Below are 19,586 nucleotides of genomic sequence, written 5' to 3' on the forward strand. Positions count from 1 at the left end.
ACAAACAGAAATCTGGGGAGGACCGTCATTTTCACGGTTTGTACCCTCCCGGCCAGTGATAGCGGGAGCATGTCCCATCTCTTAAAGTCCCTTTTCATTTGTTCTACCAGCTGGGATAGGTTTAACTTGTGCAGTGCCTCCCTTTCCCCGGCCACCTGGATTCCCAGATACTAAAAGCTCTTTCCTATGTGGTGAATGTAATTCACACTGTAATATATATGATACCATATTATTGTAAGCGCAGTTGTGTTGCCCGACCACTAGGGGGAGTAGCACTGGGAATGCATAGGAGTTTGTACAGGGCTCCACCCTTGGCTCCGCCCACAGCTCCTCCCCCTGGACTGCTGTATAAAGATCGATGCCCAGAGCCAGCCGACCAGTTCATCCAGGGTTCATCGTGTTACAGGCTGGCTCTGTTGTAAGTAGATTAAAACCACTGTTCATATCTTAAAGCACGTGTCTCGTGAATTGATGGTCTCATCAATTTAATCTACTTAAGAAACAGTCAGGATCAATCATGGAATCAGCCCTCAAGCCTGAGCGACTGGAACTCGACCCACAGGATGCAGAGGAAAATAATTTTTTTTTCATCGGCTCCAGTGTTTTAAAGCCTATCTGGCTGAAACAAGCACAGCCGAAACAACGGAGGAGCAGAAACTGAGCCTACTGCATGCGAGGGTGAGCCACAGAATTTCTACTCAACTAAACTGTACCGGCTCCTATACTGAAGCCCTAGCGCTACTCGACAAAATGTATGAGGCCTGTTAATGAGGTCTACACTCGACACGTGTTCACTACTCGCCGCTAGCGGCCTACGGAATCGCTCGCAGAATTCCTGAGAGAGCTTAAAACTTTATCTAGTGACTGTAATTACCAGGCGGTAACCACGGCGAAACATAGAGAACTTGCTGTATGCGATGCCTTTGTTGCGGGCCTTAGATCGAATTACGTGCGCCAGTGACTGCTGGAAAAGGGGGCCCTAAATCTTGAAGCAACTGTTGAACTTGAACTTGCTACAACTATGGAGGTCTCCTTCCGCAGCCTCACCTCGTTCCCCGCGACCCCGTCATGGGCCCCCGACCAGCGACTCCCCCAGGCCTGCGCCGCGTGGCCACACTGCCACTTTTGCGGCCAGAATCAGCACTCGCGGCAGCACTGCCCGGCCCGTAATGCGACCTGCAGCAGCTGCGGGCGAGAAGGACACTATGCCAGTGTGTGTCTGGCGAAGAAAGCCCCAGCTTCTAACCCTCCCACGGCTCAAAGCACTCGTTCCCTGAATTCACAGGCCCGCAGGCCCCGAAATGCTGCAGCCTGTATGCCGACTCCGCCCCCACCTGACATGTGCGACTCATGGGGGTGGCCATCTTGGCAATCCTCCATGCGGCCGGCCATGTGCGACTCATGGGGGTGGCAATCTTGACAATCCTCCTCCATGTGGCCGGCCATGTGCGACTCATGGGGGCGACCATCTTGGCAATCCACCTCCATGCGGCCGGCCATGTGCGACTCATGGGGGCGGCCATCTTGGCAATCCACCTCCATGCTGCCGGCCATGTGCGACTCATGGGGTGGCCATCTTGGGATCCATCCCCTTCAAACTCTGAAACTCACCTCGACGACTACGAACTCAGAGGGCAGTCATCACGGGGCCACTCCAGCACAGCTGATCGAGCCGCCGACTACCCGCAACTCAGCGCAGTCACACTGGACCAATCGCGCCCGAAGCATCTACGCAACTCGATGGCGACGGTCCAAATCAACGGGTACAGCACGCCGTGCCTTTTCGACTCCGGGAGCACTGAGAGCTTTGTGCACCCAGATCTGGTAAGACGCTGTTCGCTCCCCATTTTCCCTGCACGGCAAACTATCTCCCTCGCTTCGGGCTCCCACTCTGTCCAGATCCAAGGGCGCACCGCCGAGACGCTCACAATCCAAGGCGCAAGCTATGCAAAATTCCAGCTCTACGTCCTGCCCGACATCTGTGCCCTGCTCTTATTAGGCCTTGGTTTCCAGTGTAATCTCAAGAGTCTGACCCTCAGTTTCGGCGGGCCCCTACCCCTACTCACTATCTGCAACCTAGCCACGTTGCGAATCACCCACCCTCCTCTCTTTGCCAACCTCACCCCGGACTGTAAACCCGTAGCCACTCGCAGCAGGCGGTACAGCCTACAGGATAGGGTGTTCATTCGATCGGAGGTCCGAAGGTTCCTCAGTGAGGGGATCATAGAGGCCAGTAATAGTCCCTGGAGAGTTCAGGTGGTGGTCGTCAAGACCGGGGAACAATTCCGCATGGTCGTAGACTATAGTCAAACCATTAATAGATTTACGCTCCTCAATGCGTACCCTCTCCCCAGGATTACAGACATGGTTAACCAGATCGCCTAGTATTGGATTTTTTCCACGGTGGATCTCAAGTCTGCATACCACCAGCTCCCAATCCGCCCGGAGGACCGCCACTACACGGCGTTCGAGGCCGATGGCCGCCTATTCCATTTCCTCCGGGTTCCCTTCGGCGTCACAAATGGGGTTTCGGTGTTCCAAAGAGCAATGGAACGAATGGTGGACCAGTACGGGCTATGGGCCACGTTCCCGTACTTGGATAACGTTACCATCTGCGGCTATGACCAGCAGGACCAGGACGCCAATCTCTACCGTTTTCTCCAGACGACTCAGAAACTAAATCTAACATATAACAAGGAGAAATGCATTTTCCGCACAACCAGACTAGCCATCCTCGGCTATGTCGTGGAAAACGGAGTCCTGGGCCCCGACCCGGACCGTATGCGCCCCCTCTTCGAACTCCCTCTCCCTCATTGTCCCAAGGCCCTCAAACGGTGCTTGGGATTCTTTTCGTATTACGCCCAGTGGGTCCCTCACTATGCGGACAAAGCCCGCCCACTCTTTAAGGCCACACTGTTTCCCCTGTCAGCTGAGGCGCGCCAGGCCTTCAACTGCATCAAGGAGGACATCACCAAAGCGGCCATGCGGGCGGTGGATGAATCCACCCCCTTTCAGGTTGAGAGCGATGCCTCAGAGGTAGCTCTTGCAGCCACTTTAAATCAGGCAGGGAGACCAGTCGCATTCTTCTCCCGAACCCTCTCTGCTTCGGAACTCCAACACTCGGCAGTCGAAAAGGAAGCACGAGCCATTGTGGAGGCTATTCGTCACTGGAGGCACTACCTCGCAGGTAGGAGGTTCACCCTCATCACCGACCAAAGATCGGCTGCCTTCATGTTTGACAACTCGCAAAGGGGCAAAATTAAAAATGATAAAATTCTGCGGTGGAGGATCGAACTCTCCACCTATAGCTACGATATTAAGTATCGACCGGGGAAGCTCAACGAGCCCCCAGTTGCCCTATCCCGCTGGACGTGCGCTGGCGCACAGAGCGACCGCCTAAAAGTTATCCACTACGACCTCTGCCACCCGGGGGTCACCCGGCTCGCCCATTACATCAAAACCCGAAATCTGCCTTTCTCCACCGAGGAGGTAAAAGCTGTCACCAGGGACTGCCCGATCTGCGCGGAGTGCAAACCGCACTTCTATAGACCAGACAGGGCCCACCTGGTCAAGGCTTCTAGGCCCTTTGAACGCCTCGTGATCGATTTCAAAGGGCCACTACCCTCAACTAACAGGAACGTTTACTTCCTAAACATTATAGACGAGTTCTCCCGCTTCCCCTTTGCTATCCCGTGCCCCGATATGACCACCCACACAGTCATTAGGGCCCTGCATAGTATCTTCACCCTGTTTGGTTTCCCCAGCTACGTACACAGTGACCGGGGTTCGTCCTTCATGAGCGACGAGCTGCGTCAGTACCTGCTCGACAAGGGCATCGCCTCGAGCAGCACTATCAGCTACAACCCCAGGGGGAACGGGCAGGTGGAGAGGGAGAACGCGACGGTCTGGAAGACCGTCCTGCTGACCCTCCGGTCCAGGAATCTCCCAGTCTCCCATTGGCAGGAAGTCCTCCCAGACGCGCTCCACGCTATTAGGTCACTCTTATGTACCGCGACCAACCAGACCCCTCATGAGCATCTCTTTAGTTTTTCCAGGGGCACTACCACGGGGGTCTCTCTCCCGGCATGGCTGAAGACTTCTCAGGAAGCATGTCAGGGTGCACAAAACTGACCCCCTTGTAAAGAAGGTGCGCCTGCTTCACTCAAACCCCCAGTACGCCTTTGTAGAGTTCCCTCCGGGACCTAGTACCCGCTGGATCCAGCATCCCCACTATCACTGCAGAGGTACCCCTCACTCTACACCCCACCCAGCCGCCCCCTCGCGCTCCTGAGCCCACTAGCTCGCTACATTTGTTTTGCGCCCGGCTAGCTCCCAGCCCCCCCACACCGGCTAACCCCCAGCGCCCCCACACCGGCTAGCTCCCAGCGCCCCCACACCGGCTAGCTCCCAGCGCCCCCACACCGGCTAGCTCCCAGCGCCCCCACACCGGCTAGCTCCCAGCGCCCCCACACCGGCTAGCTCCCAGCGCCCCCAGTCAAACCAGACGGGTATGGAGCTCGGACAGCAATCACCCCCGGAGTCCGCCATCGTACCCCAACCCACAACACCCATCCAGCCACCACAAGAGGCTGCAACCCCGGTGCTCCGCAGATCGCAGCGGACGACTCGACCACCGGACAGACTCCATTTGTGAACCACCACCCCCGCTGGACTTGATTTTTTTTGGAGGGAGTGAATGTGGTGAATGTAATTCACACTGTAATATATATGATACCATATTATTGTGAGCGCAGTTGTGTTTCCCGACCACTAGGGGGAGTAGCACTGGGAATGCATAGGAGTTTGTACAGGGCTCCACCCACGGCTCCTCCCCCGGCTCCTCCCCCTGGACTGCTGTATAAAGATCGATGCCCAGAGCCAGCCGACCAGTTCATCCAGGGTTTATCGTGTTACAGGCTGGCTCTGTTGTAAGTAGATTAAAACCACTGTTCATATCTTAAAGCACGTGTCTCATGAATTGATGGTCTCATCAATTTAATCTACTTAAGAAACAGTCAGGATCAATCATGGAATCAGCCCTCAAGCCTGAGCGACTGGAACTCGACCCACAGGATGCAGAGGCAAAATAATTTTTTTCTCATTGGCTCCAGTGTTTTAAAGCCTATCTGGCTGAAAGCAAGCACAGCCGAAACAACGGAGGAGCAGAAACTGAGCCTACTGCATGCGAGGGTGAGCCACAGAATTTCTACTCAACTAAACTGTACCGGCTCCTATACTGAAGCCCTAGCGCTACTCGACAAAATGTATGTGAGGCCTGTTAATGAAGTCTATGCACGACACGTGTTCACTACTCGCCGCTAGCGGCCTACGGAATCGCTCACAGAATTCCTGAGAGAGCTTAAAACTTTATCTAGTGACTGTAATTACCAGGCGGTAACCACGGCGAAACATAGAGAACTTGCTGTACGTGATGCCTTTGTTGCGGGCCTTAGATCGAATTACGTGCGCCAGCGACTGCTGGAAAAGGGGGCCCTAAATCTTGAAGCAACTGTTGAACTTGCTACAACTATGGAGGTCTCCTTCCGCAGCCTCACCTCGTTCCCCGCGACCCCGTCATGGGCCCCCGACCAGCGACTCCCCCAGGCCTGCGCCGCGTGGCCGCCCTGCCACTTTTGCGGCCAGAATCAGCACTCATCACCCTACCATTCTAAGCGGCAACTCTACCAGTCTCTTCGCCTGTCCTCTTGCCTGGATCACAAACATCTCGCTTTTCCCCATGTTCTATTTATACCCCGAAAAATTGCCCAATCCAGGATTTGCATTACTTCCCCCATCCCCTCCAATGGGTCTGAAATATACAAGAGCAGGTCACCTGCGTAAAGCAAGACCCTTTGCTCCACTTCCCCCCCCCCCCCCCCCCAACCGCCGAACCAGCCCTTTCCAGGTCCTAGAGGCTCTTAACGCCATGGCCAACTGCTCTATGGCCAGAGCAAATAGTAACGGGGAGAGGGGGCACCCTTGCCTCGTCCCTCGGTGTAGTTTAAAATATCCCGACCTCAGCCGGTTCGTACGCACATTCGCTACTGGTGCCTGATAGAGAAACCGCACCCAGTCAATAAAGCTCTCATCAAATCCAAACCTTCCCAGCGCCTCCCACAGGTAATTCCACTCCACCTGATCAAAAGCCTTCTCCGCATCTATCGCTCCCACCACCTCCGACTCCTCTGCTTCTGAGAGCATCATAATAACATTTAAAAGCCTTTGAACATTGGCCTTGAGTTGCCTGCCCTTTACAAATCCCATCTGGTCTTCCCCTATCAACCCCGGGACACAGTCCTCTATCCTTGTGGCCAGTATCTTAGCCAGCAGTTTGGCATCCACATTCAGTAGAGAAATTGGCCTGTATGATCCGCATTCCTCCGGATCCTTCTCCCGTTTCAGGATCAATGAAATCGAGGCCTGCGACATTGTTGGGGGGAGGAGTCCCTTCTCTCTTGCTTCATTAAATGTCCTCACCAGCAGTGGGCTCAATATCTCAGAAAACTTATAGAATTCCAACGGGTAACCGACAGGCTCCGGGGCCTTGCCCGACTGCATGCCCTCCAGCCCCTCGATTATTTCCTCAATCTCAATTGGGGCTCCCAACCCTTCCACTAGATCCCCTCTACCCTCGGAAATCTCAATTGATCCAAAAACTGCCTCATCCCCTCCACCCCAGCCGGGGGTTGCGACTCATATAAAAGTCCTTAAACACCTCATTCACCTCCACTGGGTCCAGGACACTATTCCGTCCTCTACTCTTTACTCTCCCTATCTCCCTGGCCGCCTCCCTTTTTCTGAGCTGGTCCGCTAACATTCTGCTTGCCTTTTCCCCATACTCCTAAATTGTCCCCCTTGCCTTCCTCAACTGTTACACCGTTTCCCTATAGTCAACAGCCCATACTCTGCCTGTAACCTCCGCCGCTCCCTCAGTAGCCCCGCGTCCGGGGCCTCTGAGTTTCTCCAGTCCACCTGGAGTATCTCCTCCACTAACCTATCCCCCTCAGCCCGTTCCGCCTTTTCTCTGTGGGCCCGTATCGAGATTAATTCCCCTCTGACCACAGCCTTCAATGCTTCTCAAACCGTCGCTGCAGAGACCTCCCCCGTATCATTTATTTCCAGGTAGTTCTGGATGGACTTGTTAACCCGCCCACAGACTGCCTCGTCTGCTAACAACCCCACATCAAGCCTCAACAGCAGGCGTTGCCCTCTCTCCACACTAACCCGTAGATCCACCCAATGTGGGGCATGATCCGACACTGCGATTGCCGAGTACTCAGTATCCACCACCCCCGGTATTAGCTCAGAACAAAAACGTCAATGCGAGACTATACCTTGTGGACATGGGAGAAACAAGAAAACTCCTTCGTCCTCAGCCGTGTAAACCTCCATGGGTCTACTTCCCCGATCTGTTCCATAAACCCCTTCAATTCCTTTGCCGCAGCCGGCCTCCTCCCTGTCTTGGATTTTGACCGGTCCAATTCCGGATCAATGACTGTGATAAAATCTCCTCCCTTAATCAGGTTATGTGACTCTAAGTCTGGGATCTAACCTAACACCCGTCTCATAAATTCCACATCGTCCCAATTCGGAGCATATTTGTTCACAAGTACCATCCGCACCCCCTCCAGCTTCCCTGTCAGACAAAGTTAACTTTAGCCATCAAAACAACCCCTTATTACACATAACACCACTTATACAGCCCAGCACAACAAATCGCCACCACAGTACTCTCCAAGGCTTCAGTGTCTTTTAGTTCACGTCCAGTCTTTTTTCTTTAATAAACATTCATGCATCGTCCGGACATCAAAGTAGAAGTCCCGTTCCTCATGTGTGACCCACAGACAGGCTGGGTACAATATCCCAAACTTCACCCCATTCTTAAAGAGGGCTGTTTTTGCCCGATTAAACCCAGCTCACCTCTTGGCCAAATCCGCGCGCAGGTCCTGATAAATGCGCAGCTCACAATTCTCCCACATGCTGCTCCGTTTTTTCTTGGCTCATCACAGAACGAGTTCCTAGTCCAGGAAATGGTGAAAATGTACCACCATCACCCTCAGCGGCACGTTCACTCGGGGCTTCTTCGTGAGGGCTCTGTGTGCTCTATCCACTTCCAGAGGCCGAGGGAACGCCTCAGCCCCCATCAACTTCGCCAACATGTCCATCACATAAACCCTCGCACATCTAGCAACACATGGTGCTGGTGATTGCCCGGAGAGTTGAATATCTTCAACTGGTTTACATGGTACCACCCATTTTTACCAGAGTCTTACAATACTTTGTGCACCAAGGGACTTTGTTTTGTCTACTACAGAATGTGGTTCACTATATTTAGGGGATAAAAACATTCCAGAATTTGGAACATGACTTTTTTTCCCAATCTCATACTCCACAGGCTTGACCTTCCCATCAAAATGTGCTTTGCTGCCCTTCCTTTTCTGTCCCATTTTAACTGCAGCAGCCATATGGGAGGCTTGGATATTATCCATCAATTGTTGTACAGTGTGGCTGACAGCTGTTCATTCTGGCTCTGACATATCCAATCCCAGCAAGGGTTCCATTCCTCTCATGGGGCATCCTGTCATCGGGACATGGGGAGTAAAACCTGCTCAGCTGGATCCGGTATTTCGGAATATCTTTAGGACAAAGGGCAGAACTGCTTTCCAAGTAGAGTTATTTTGTTGGGCAGTTTACCGGATTCATGTCTTTCAAAGTTAATTTCATTCTTTCCATTATACCGCTATACTGTGGAGGAGAGGCTCCGTTTTATTCCGAATAGGGTCATGGCATTCTGCATCACCTGAGCAGTTAAAGGAGTTCCTTGTTTTAATTCAATGTTGTGTATGTGTGTGGGGTTGGGGGGGGGGGGGGGGGGGTTCCGATCCTGGGTCGGCACCACATAACTTCCACCCTTAAGGACGAGACTGTCCTTTATGTTAGCTTTCGATTTGTTATGAGATGCCGGAAATGCTCCACCCCTGATTTGTTTCAAATCCTCATCCGTCATCTGTGCCTCAAGAAAAATGTTAAGGGCGGGGCGGTGGTGGCCCCGGCCCAGGTGTCCCGGGTTTCCCCCCTTTATGTTTTGGCATGAACGGTCTTGTCTGCGAGGAGTGTAGGTGTTCTGATTCTCTTAACTGTAGTGTCACGGCCTTGGAGCATTAGTGTCCACAGGTGGTTAGCAAAGGACATGTGATGCTCCCCTTTCCTTTGCCTGCACTTCCCGTAACTGCCTCCCCGAACAGGCGCCGGAATGTGGCGACTAGGGGCTTTTCACAGTAACTTCATTGAAGCCTACTCGAGACGATAAGCGATTTTCATTTCATTTTCATTTCACTTATTCAGACCTTTTACCGGGTCCTCTCTACTGAATCCCACAGCTGTTGGGATGGCCACTTTCTCGAGTGTTCCCCCTGGGTTCCCCTGGGTCCCCTTGTGCGCCTCAACCAACGTTGTCTACATTATACGCTGCAAGAAAGAATGTCCTGAAGCGTGGTACTTTGGCGAGACCATGTAGACGCTGCAACAACAGATGAACGGGCATCGTGCGACAATCGCCAGGCAGGAATGTTCCCTTCCAGTCGGGGAACACTTCAGTGGTCAAGGGCATTCAGCCTCTGATCTTTGGGTAAGTGTTCTCTAAGGTGGCTTTCAGGATGCGCGACAATGCAGAATCGCCGAACAGAAACTTATAGCCAAGCTCTGCACACATGAGTGCGGCCTCAACCGGGACCTTGGATTCATGTCGCATTACATTCATCCACCACCATCTGGCCTGGGCTTGCGAAATCCTACCAACTGTCCTGGCTAGAGACAATTCACACCTCTTTAACCTGGGATTACCCCTCTCTCTGGATCTGTAAAGACTTAATTACCTGCAAAGACTCTCATTCAAAGTATCGTCTTGCATCTTTGACTTTGTCTATATCTCTGTTTCTGGAACATACATCTTCATTCACCTGAGGAAGGAGCAGTGCTCCGAAAGCTAGTGTTTGAAACAAACCTGTTGGACTTTAACCTGGTGTTGTAAGACTTCTTACTGTGCTCCCCCTGGGTGAGACTGAGCAAACAGCCAAACCTAAACACATCAACAAGAGTTTCCTCCCCTCATCCATATTTAAACCCTGAACAATCCCCCGTTGCTGGAAGTAATAAAGAACTCTTGAGGACCTTTATTGCTATTTCCAATAACTGGGCCACTGTATGTGGCATGTCATACTCCATGCCTCAAGTCCGAGTTTTTGTGATGTGGTTCATGGGAATTGGTTCTCCTTGTGGAGCGGAGGGACTGGGGCTTGGATCTTCAGACCAAGGAGGAGAATGGTCAGACCTCTTGATTTCCTCCTGATCTCCATACACCCCACCGTACACTCCCTTCATATTCTTTAATTCTACAGCTTTGAAGGCGCACATCTGACCCTCCAGATCTGGAGTTGCGACTTCAACTTATCTGACTCGTGCTGACATTTCAAATGATCGGTAGCGTGATGTCGAACCGTTTTACTTGTTTGATGCAAAGCTTTTATGGTTGCTTGTAAATTAGCACATTTCTTTTGTTAAATAAATTTAGAGTACCCAATTTTTTTTTCAAACTAAGGGGCAATCCACCTAACCTGCATATTTTTGAGTTATGGGGGTGAAACTCACAGACACGAGGAGAATGTGCAAACTCCACACAGACAGTGACCTGGATCAAACCCGGGACCTGAGCGCTGTAGGCAGCAGTGCTAACCACTGTGCCACCCAATTAGTATATCTCTTCTTTACCCTTTTGATTTCTTTCTGGGCTGAGCTTCATTCACTAACAGCTCACTCCTTTTCCAGATAAACTTTCTCAGTTTCCATTTGCTTATATGTACCAAATTCATCTGATTCTTTTGCACCTCTGTCAGTAAATCTGATTTTGCAGCTTTCAACTCGTTTTAAATTTTCTATCTCCAGGTCTTTATCATGTCTTAAATATTCTATCTGTTTCTTTTAACTCTTGTATACAACTAAGTATTGCTATGGCTGTCTCACATGTAGACACAGGTTTTGCTAACTCAGGGTGGGGTTCTTCCACTGTCTCTGTCTGACAGGTCCCAGACCGTTTAGTTTTTCCCCAAACTGTCTATCCACTTAGGCCATTTATGGTTTAGGTACTCCCTGAGGGCCGATTCCCATTCCACTGAGACTCGGCCATTTCTCAGAACTCAGTTAATCAACATGGGAATTGACTGCTTTTGAGGTTCGGTGCGGAGAGGAAGAGGAGAGGGTGTCTCTCCTTAATCCGTTACAATTCCTTCCCAGGTACCTTTGTCACTAACTTCCTGTCTGGTCTCTCCTCGTCTACACACTCGAGGTCTGCTGAACATCCCTCAAGGCTGATTATTGGAGGTTACTTTTGCTGATGAAGTCACTCTAATCCTTTGCTTTAATAATTTGTCTCAACGTCAGTAGTTCGAGCACACCCTCGGAACTAATCGGCTACCCAATCCTTTGTTTATGCTCCCTTCACCCATTTAATCCTGACCATCACGTGAGGTTACTGCTTTCTTAATTCAGGCCCAGGCTGGGCGTTTGAGATGTTTAACTCCAGGCCGGGCCATTGGACATGTTCCATATGGGGTGCCAATATGTTGCTGCCCTCTACTGGCGTCAACTGACAAAACAGACAAATCAGTCCTCACAACAGCTTGATTTTAATACAGCTTTATTTAACTTACTTAAGTTTTGTGCTTATTTGAACAGTTACATAAGTTTCAAGATTTAGGTTTTCAGTGATCTCTTTCAGATCAACATTTGTGTATGCCAAAGTGACATCTAACAGATGGACAAGTTCTGCTGCCTTCAAATTTAGCATGTTTTAATTTTTCTCCTCTCTTGTAGGACGTCCTGTCATAATCTTGCCTAAGAAAGAAGAGACAGAAAGTACATATATATGAATGACTAGAAAAAATTACCTTGGATACTGTGTTTTATACACGGTATTTGAAGAATTTAGAAGAATTCAAAAATGAAATGGCCCACCCTGTTCTTAATTTTCTGAGACACATTGGGCTGGATTCTCCGGTTGCTGACGCCTCAATCGGGTTCGGCGATCGGCCGGAGAATCACAGATCCCGACCACATCAGGGGGGCACCGCGTTCGCGATGCTCCACCTCTCCAAAGCCATGCCGCACGACGTATCGACGGCGTCAGGACATTGTCTGAGGACCATGCCCCAATGATCCATCACTGACCTGCTGAGTTCCCAATGATGTGGATCACGTGTGTTCCCATCCTGTCTGGAACTCGGTACGGACTCAGTCTAACGCTGCCACAGTTGGGCGAGGGCTGATTTGCGGGAAGGGGAGACGGCTGCAGGCTGGGGGCACTGTGGGGGGGGGGTTGTCTGGGGCACGTGAGCCAGCCAAAGGGGGGGGGGGCACTATTTCACTGGCTAGGTCCGCACACGGCCACTGCCGTGCGCATGCCCAGCCACGGACCCAGCAATTCTCCGGGCCGTATCGGCAGCCAGAGCTGTGTGCTCTACGCTGCCTTGCTGCTAGCCCCCAGCCAAACGGAGGATCGGTGGCCGTTTTGCGCCATTTTTTCGGGCATAAAACACCACCATTCCCACGCTGGCGTGGGGACATAGCCTCAGAATTGAAACCAAGGATTGTAATCAGGGCCAACCAATAATCTATATGGATTGATTGATGTAGCCTGATCGCCACCTATTAAATCTCATCATGAAAACTTCATTCTGTTACTTATTTTCCTTAATTTGAAAGAAAATCCATTACCATTTAAAAAAAAAAAAAAAATTAATCTGAAATCACAATTTTGAAAAATCAGTTATTAGCCATTGACAACTGCCCCAGCAGCCTCGGACACACCCATTCTTACGGTCACAGCTTCCGAAGTCAGATCGGCCTTCTTGAAAGTGAACCCTCTGAAAGCAACGGGTCCTGACAGGTCCCTGATTGTGCACTCAGATCCTGTAACATTACATTCTGTAGTCTCTCCTTCTTTCTCTATGTACGATATGCGTTTCTGTATAGCATGCAAGAAACAATACTTTTCACCGTAAACTAATACATGTGACAATAACAAATCAAATCAAATCAAAGTTGAAGGCGGCATGGTTGCACAGTGGCTAGCACGGTTGCTTCACAGCACCGGGTTCAAGTCCCGGCTTGAGTCACTGTCTGTGCGGAGTCTGCATGTTCTCCCCGTGTCTGCATGGGTTTGCTCCAGGTGACCTGGTTTCCTCCCACAGTCCAAAGATGTGCAGGTTAGGTGGATTGGCCATGTGAAATTGCCCTTTGTGTCCAAAAAGGTTAGGTGGGGTTACGGAGATAGGGTGGAGGTGTGAGGTTTGAGGGGGGTGCCCTTTCCAAGGGCCGGCGCCGAATGGCCTCCTGACACTTCATTTTTAGGTATGCCTGGTGTTGCTCCTGGCATACCCTCCTGCAATCTTTGTTGAACCAGGTTTGATCCCCTGGCTTGGCAGTAATGGTAGAGTGGAGGATATGCTGGACCATGAGGTTGAGTACAATTCTGCTGCTGCTAATGGCCCACAGTATCTAATAATAATAATCTTTCATAGAGTCCCTACAGTGCAGAAGGAGGCCATTTGGCTCATCGAGTCTGCACCGACCCTTAGAAAGACCGCCCCACCTCAGCCCAATCCCCCACCCTATTCCTGAAACGCAACCCAATGAGGCAATTTAATATTGCAAATCCACCTCGCCTGCACATCTTTGGACTGTGAGCAACCAGAGGAAACCCACGCAGGCACGGGGAGAAAGTGAAAACTCCACAGTCACCCGAGGTCAGAATCGAACCCTGGTGCTGTGATGCAACAGTGCTAAACACTGTGCCACCCTTATTAGTGTCACAAGTAGTCTTAAATAACACTGCAAAGTTACTGTGAAAATCCACTAGTCGCCACACTATCGCCTGCTCGGGTACACTGAGGGAGAATTCAGAATGTTCAATTCACCTAATGATCAACCCAGTCTTCAGTTGCTAGGCCTGTTCTAAATCTATCCCATTTAGCATTGCAGTAGTGCTACAACACAATAGACGGTATCTTCAATGCGAAGACGGGACTTCATCTCCACAAGGACTGTAAGGTGGTCATTCAACTAATCTGTCATGGAAAGATGCAGTTGCGGCAGGCAGGTTTATGGGGAAGTAGTCAAGTCGGTTTTTCCCTCATGTTGGTTTTCTTACCACCTGCCACAGATGCAGTCTTGCAGCTATGCCCTTTTGGACTTAGCCAGCTTGGTAAGGAGTGATGTTACCGACCCTCTCTTGGTGATGGACATGGAAGTCCCCCACCTCGAGTACTTCTTTGCCCTTGCAACCCTCAGTGCTTCCTCCAAATGGTGTTCAATGTGGAGGGGTACTGATGAGACAGAAGAACAGCTTCTTCCCCACAGCTACTAGGCTCCTCAACGACTCTCCCTCAGACTGACCTGTTCCCTGTAAGAACACTATTCACGACGCCCTATGCTGCTCTTGCTCATGTATTGCTTGTTTGGCCCTTGTTCCGCACTGTAACTAATCACTATTTGTTGATGTACCATTTGTCAATGTACTGTCAATTATTCTTTTTTCTACTATGTCCCCGTACTATGTATGTTCCCGTGGCTGCAGAAAAATATGGCCCGCATATCCAGACATAGGAACTGCTTCTTCCCCACAGCTACTAGACTCCTCATTGACTCCCCATTGGACTGATCTGTTCCCTGTAAGAACACTATTCGCAACGTCCTATGCTGCTCTTGTTCATGTGTTTGCTTTGTTTGGTTAGTGCCGAACAAGGGGCCAATCACAGTCGATGTACCATTTGTCAATGTACACTGTTGATTATTCTTATCTACTATGTATGTACTGTGTACGTCCCCTTGGCCGCAGAAAAATACTTTTCACTGTACTTCGGTACATGTGACAAATCAAATCAAATGCTTTTCACTGTACTTTAGTACACGTGACAATAAATATCAATCAATCAATTCATCAGCTGATGGGAATGGTAGGCAGTAATTAGGTAGGGGTCTCCTTGCCCATTTTTGTCCAGATCCATGAAACTTCATAGGGCCTGGAGTCGAAAGGGCAACTCCCTTCTGACTGTATACCACTGTGCTACCTCCTCTGGTGGAATTGTGATGGTGGTGTCTGGGACATTGTCAGTAAGGTATGATTCCGTGAGTATGACAATGTCAGGCTGTTGCTTACCAAGTCTGTGAGACAGCTCTCATAATTTTGGCACTAGTTCCCAGTTAGTAAGGAAGACTTTGCAGGGGCTGCGTATGCCGTTGTCTTTAGACTTTTTAGCGATATGAAGCAACTAAGTGGCTTGTTGGGCCTGTTTTCTCTAGAATTTAGAAGGGGTGATTTGACCGATGTCTTCAAGATATTAACAGGAAAAGACAGGGTAGATAAAGATAAACTGTTTCCACTGATTGGAGATTCTAGAACTAGGGTATAGTCTAAATATTAGGGCCAGACCATTCAGGGGAGATGTTGGGAAGCAATTCTACATACAAAGGGTGCTAGAAGCTTGGAACTCTCTTCCACAAATGACAATAAGAAGTCTTACAACACCAGGTTGAAGTCCAACAGGTTTGTTTCAAACACGAGCTTACGGAGCGTAGCTCCTTCCTCAGGTGAAGGAGCTATGCTCCGTAAGCTCGTGTTTGAAACAAACCTGTTGGACTTCAACCTGGTGTTGTAAGACTTCTTACTGTGCTCACCCCAGTCCAACGCCAGCATCTCCACATCACAAATGGCAATGACACCGATGCTAGATCAGTTCATTTTAAATTTGAGATAGATAAATTTTTGGTGAGTAAAAGTGTTAAAGGAAATGGGCAAATGGCAAGTATATGGAGTTAGGTCACAGATCAGCCATGATCTCATTGAAAGGTGGAGCAGGCTCAAGGGGCTGAATGGCCAACTCCAGTCCCTATATTCCAATGGATTACTAATCCAGTGACAATACCACCACGCCACTGCCTCCTCGCCTCTTGTGCACAAAAACTCACCCTGAGGCAATTGAGAAAAATTGCCATGAATAAACAAATTTTATTTACAACCCTTGGTAGTGAATAATTTTTTTCGATTTTGGAAATGCTCTTGTTCCGAGAAAGTGAAACTCGACGTGTTTTTTTGTCTCTTTGAACAGCTCGTTAAGATAAACAAATATGCAAGAGCGTTGACTCCGTGAGAAACTTTTGAAAATTCCTCCAACTCACCTAAAAGTGGCGCGCAACATCACTGGAAAGACACAGCCCACCCCCCAGACGGTGTGGTGTCTGTCACCTTCCCGTCCTGCAGGTGGCGCGGTGACGGCGAGGGGAGATGAGCGCGGTGGTTGGGTGGGGGGGTGGAAGGGGCAGAGAGGTTTCTTTACCCTTGTCCTTGCCGCTGCTCGCGCCCCCCGGGTTTGTATGAATGGAGCTCGAGTTGGGTGACGACACGCGGCGGAGGAGGGGGTGACGACACGCGGCGGGGGAGGGGGGTCGCGCGCGCGGAGGCTGTGTGTGAGAGACGGTTAGGACGGTTGGTGAGGAGTGGGGGGAGCGGCGGCGCGAGGAGGAGGAGGAGCTCGAGCGCAGCTCAGTCACTCAGTCAGTGAGAAAGACGCCAGACAAGAGCCGCGGGGCTGAGAGAGAGTGTGTGAGTCTCGCTGTCATTGCATTTATCCACGGTTTATTTATTTATTTATTGGCAGGGCGGAGGGGAATGGGGTTCTTTGAAATTCGGGAAGCGCGATTGTGCTATTTTGGCGATAATCATCCCCGTCGCTCGGCCGATTGCGAGCGGCGGGTTGTATTTTTAAAAAATGGTTGTTTGCGGTGTCTGGCTGCAGATTTGTGTGTTTGTGTTCCTATCGGAGCCAGACAGGGAGGAGAGCTGCGAGCCAGACTTGGGGGCAGTCACACATTAAAAAAAAGCTGTCTGTCGCCGTGCCTCTTGTGTTTAGCCAGAGGCCCAAGTTTAAAGTCAACAGCACGTCCAGTAACAACCCCCCCCCCCAAAAAAAACCTCACACTTGGTGACAGCAAAATAAAAAACCCTTTAAAGTACAACACGTGCCTCGCAGAACTTGTGCCTCAAGTAATTATTGCAGCGCAATCGGAGGCAGTTTGGTGATTTAAAAACATATGATGGGCATTCTTCGTCATTGCGTTGGCTGTTTAAATTGCTTGAACAGCTGGTTTGTTTTGTGGTTAATAAACTGGACCCGAAAAAAAAAATCTGGGCGCTTGCTAGCTGTGCCAAGAGGCTACTGATGTATTAATCGAGTTCAATATGTCATAATTCCATTGCAGGAAGGGTCGAACTTGTTTGTATTTTTAAAGTTTGTTGCGAAAGTGCAGGGTGATTGAGGATGCTTCATGGTGGCTCACCTTGGTTCTGAGTTGCTTTTGGACTGTTGAATAACCATGAATGATAAACTCCGAGCCTGTCCGGGCGCAAACATTAATCTGTCGTTCCTTAATCCCCTGATTTATTTTTTCATTTCGATTATGCCCTTCAATGCCAAATCCTGGATACATCTTGCTGCAGTCTGTGCTGAACGCAGTACCCCCCCCCCCCCCCCCCATGCCAATAATGTCTGGATGGATATTTTAGCATATTTGCAGTGTGAAGTTTGAAAGAGGAGTCATTTATTTTTGACATGTATTTGTTCCCTTTGTCTTCTGGGAGGATGAAAAAGCGCCTCAAACTCGATGACGCCTTCCTGATATTTTTGGGGGAGATTTGAACTTAATTGGGTCCCTGACCTTTCTGCCTTTGGGATTTGGTGTTTCGGTTGTGAAGGATCGTAGCCACCAACCCGCATCCCATGACTGAGAGGTGCAGCATGTTGCTGCGCTTATACAATGTTATGATTTCAAAAAACGATTATGGCTTCAGGTGACTTGTGTTCATATGATGTCATGAGCATTATTTTCAAGCACAAAATAGTTGCAAACAATCCATTCCTTTTTAAATCCTGCACATGCATATGCTTATATATAAAAGAAAGACTTTGCGGTGTTCGTTTTTCATGACCACCGGATGTGACAAAATGCTTTACAGACAATGCGGTACTTTTGAAGTGTAGTCACTGTTGTAAGAAGATGAAAAAATGTTTATAGTTCTGTCACTAACCAGTGAATCCATTGGGCCAGCACGATGGTTAGCATTGCTGCTTTGCATTGCCAGGGACCTGAGTTCAATTCCGACCTTGGCTGACTGTCATTATGGAGTTTGCAGGTTCTCCCGTGTCCGTGTGGGTTTCCTCCAGGTGTCTGGCTTCCTCCCACAGTCCAAGGATGTGTAGGTTAGGTGGATTGGCCATGCTAAATTGTCCCTCAGTGTCCAAAGGTTAGGTGGAGTTACAACGATGGGGCAAGGAGTGGGCCTAGGTAGGGTGCTCTTTCGGAGGGTCGGTGCAGACTCCATGGGCAAAATTGTCTCCTTCCACACTGTAGGGATTGTATTATTCTATTCTATGAATTAGCACAGAAGCAGGACATTTGGCCAGCTGTGTTCATGCCAGCACCCTGCAAGCAAATCAACTCTTTCCACTCCTGCTCTCTTTCCCTGAAAATATTCACGGTTTGTATGCTTATCCAATTCCCGTATAAAAGCCAAAATTGAATCTGCCTCCACCAGTCTCCCCGGCAATGTATTTCAGATCCTAACTACTTGTAGAATCATAGACATTTGCGGCATGTAAGGAGGCCGTTTGGTAATTGTCCGTGCGAACTGACAGGTGGCCATCCAACATAATCCCATTTTCTAGTTCCTGGTCTGTAGTCTTGTATGATATGGGACTTCATGTGTCTATTTAAGTACTTTTAAATGTTATGAAGGTTCCTGCCTCCAGCAGCCTTTTAGGCAGTGAGTTCTAGATCCCCACCACAAGGGAAATAGGGGCATCTGTCCATTTTATCTAAGCCCCTCAGTTTTATCGATCTCCCTCAACCCCTTTCTGTTACAAAGAAAACAACTCTAGCCTCTCCAATTTTTTCTCCTAACTACATTTTCCAGTCCAGGCAATAGCCTCTTAAATCTCCTCTCATGCAATCACCTCTTTCATAATGAGGTGACAAGAACTGCCATAATCCAACAAATATTTTATATAGCATATCCTCCCAGCTCATACTTGCTCTGTCAAAGTTTTTTCTCCAGTTGCTATAGATGCTTGTGCTATTCATCTTAAATGAACCTCTGGTTCTTGATCCTAGTGCCAAACATTGTTGAAATTATATTTCAAATACCCATAGCAAAACATTTGGACCCTTCCTCTCAAATCATCTTGCTGCTCTTTGTCCAAATCTGCATTTTTGTATCTGGTTGTTTCACTTAACTGCCAATGATACGATTGATGCTTCATTTCGGTTTTACTTCAAACACAGGTCTTCCTTTCTGGAACAAAATTAGGAAATTATGCCAAGTATCTTTTCCTTTCCAGTAATTTATTGCTTGCCATCTTGGGTTCATCCTTGGGGTCATTTTGCGAGATGTTGTGTATTCATGTTTACAAAAACTAGAACCAGAGGACACCATCTCAGATCCGTTAAAACCGAGATGAGGAGGTATTTCTTCAGCCAGA

At 49.4% G+C, this 19,586-nt stretch overlaps 1 protein-coding gene and 1 long non-coding RNA gene across 2 annotated transcripts in view; one reads left to right on the top strand and one right to left on the bottom strand.

Moving 5' to 3' along the window:
• Positions 1-11,675: 11,675 nt before the first annotated feature.
• LOC119972248 lies at positions 11,676-16,405 on the bottom strand. The gene is made up of 2 exons (XR_005462016.1): positions 16,231-16,405; positions 11,676-11,889 (listed from the first exon to the last, which is right to left on the bottom strand). It is a non-coding gene; the product is annotated as an uncharacterized LOC119972248 (long non-coding RNA).
• A 117-nt stretch (positions 16,406-16,522) lies between these two features.
• The window catches only part of ldlrad4a (low density lipoprotein receptor class A domain containing 4a), a 405,943-nt gene continuing 402,879 nt past the window's right edge, over positions 16,523-19,586 (top strand). Inside the window, exon 1 of the mRNA XM_038808646.1 lies at positions 16,523-16,654. The gene's annotated coding sequence lies outside the window, so the exon portion shown is untranslated. The remainder of the gene's footprint in view (positions 16,655-19,586) is intronic.

The sequence above is a fragment of the Scyliorhinus canicula genome, chromosome 10, assembly GCF_902713615.1.
Source record: "Scyliorhinus canicula chromosome 10, sScyCan1.1, whole genome shotgun sequence".
NCBI lineage: Eukaryota > Metazoa > Chordata > Chondrichthyes > Carcharhiniformes > Scyliorhinidae > Scyliorhinus > Scyliorhinus canicula.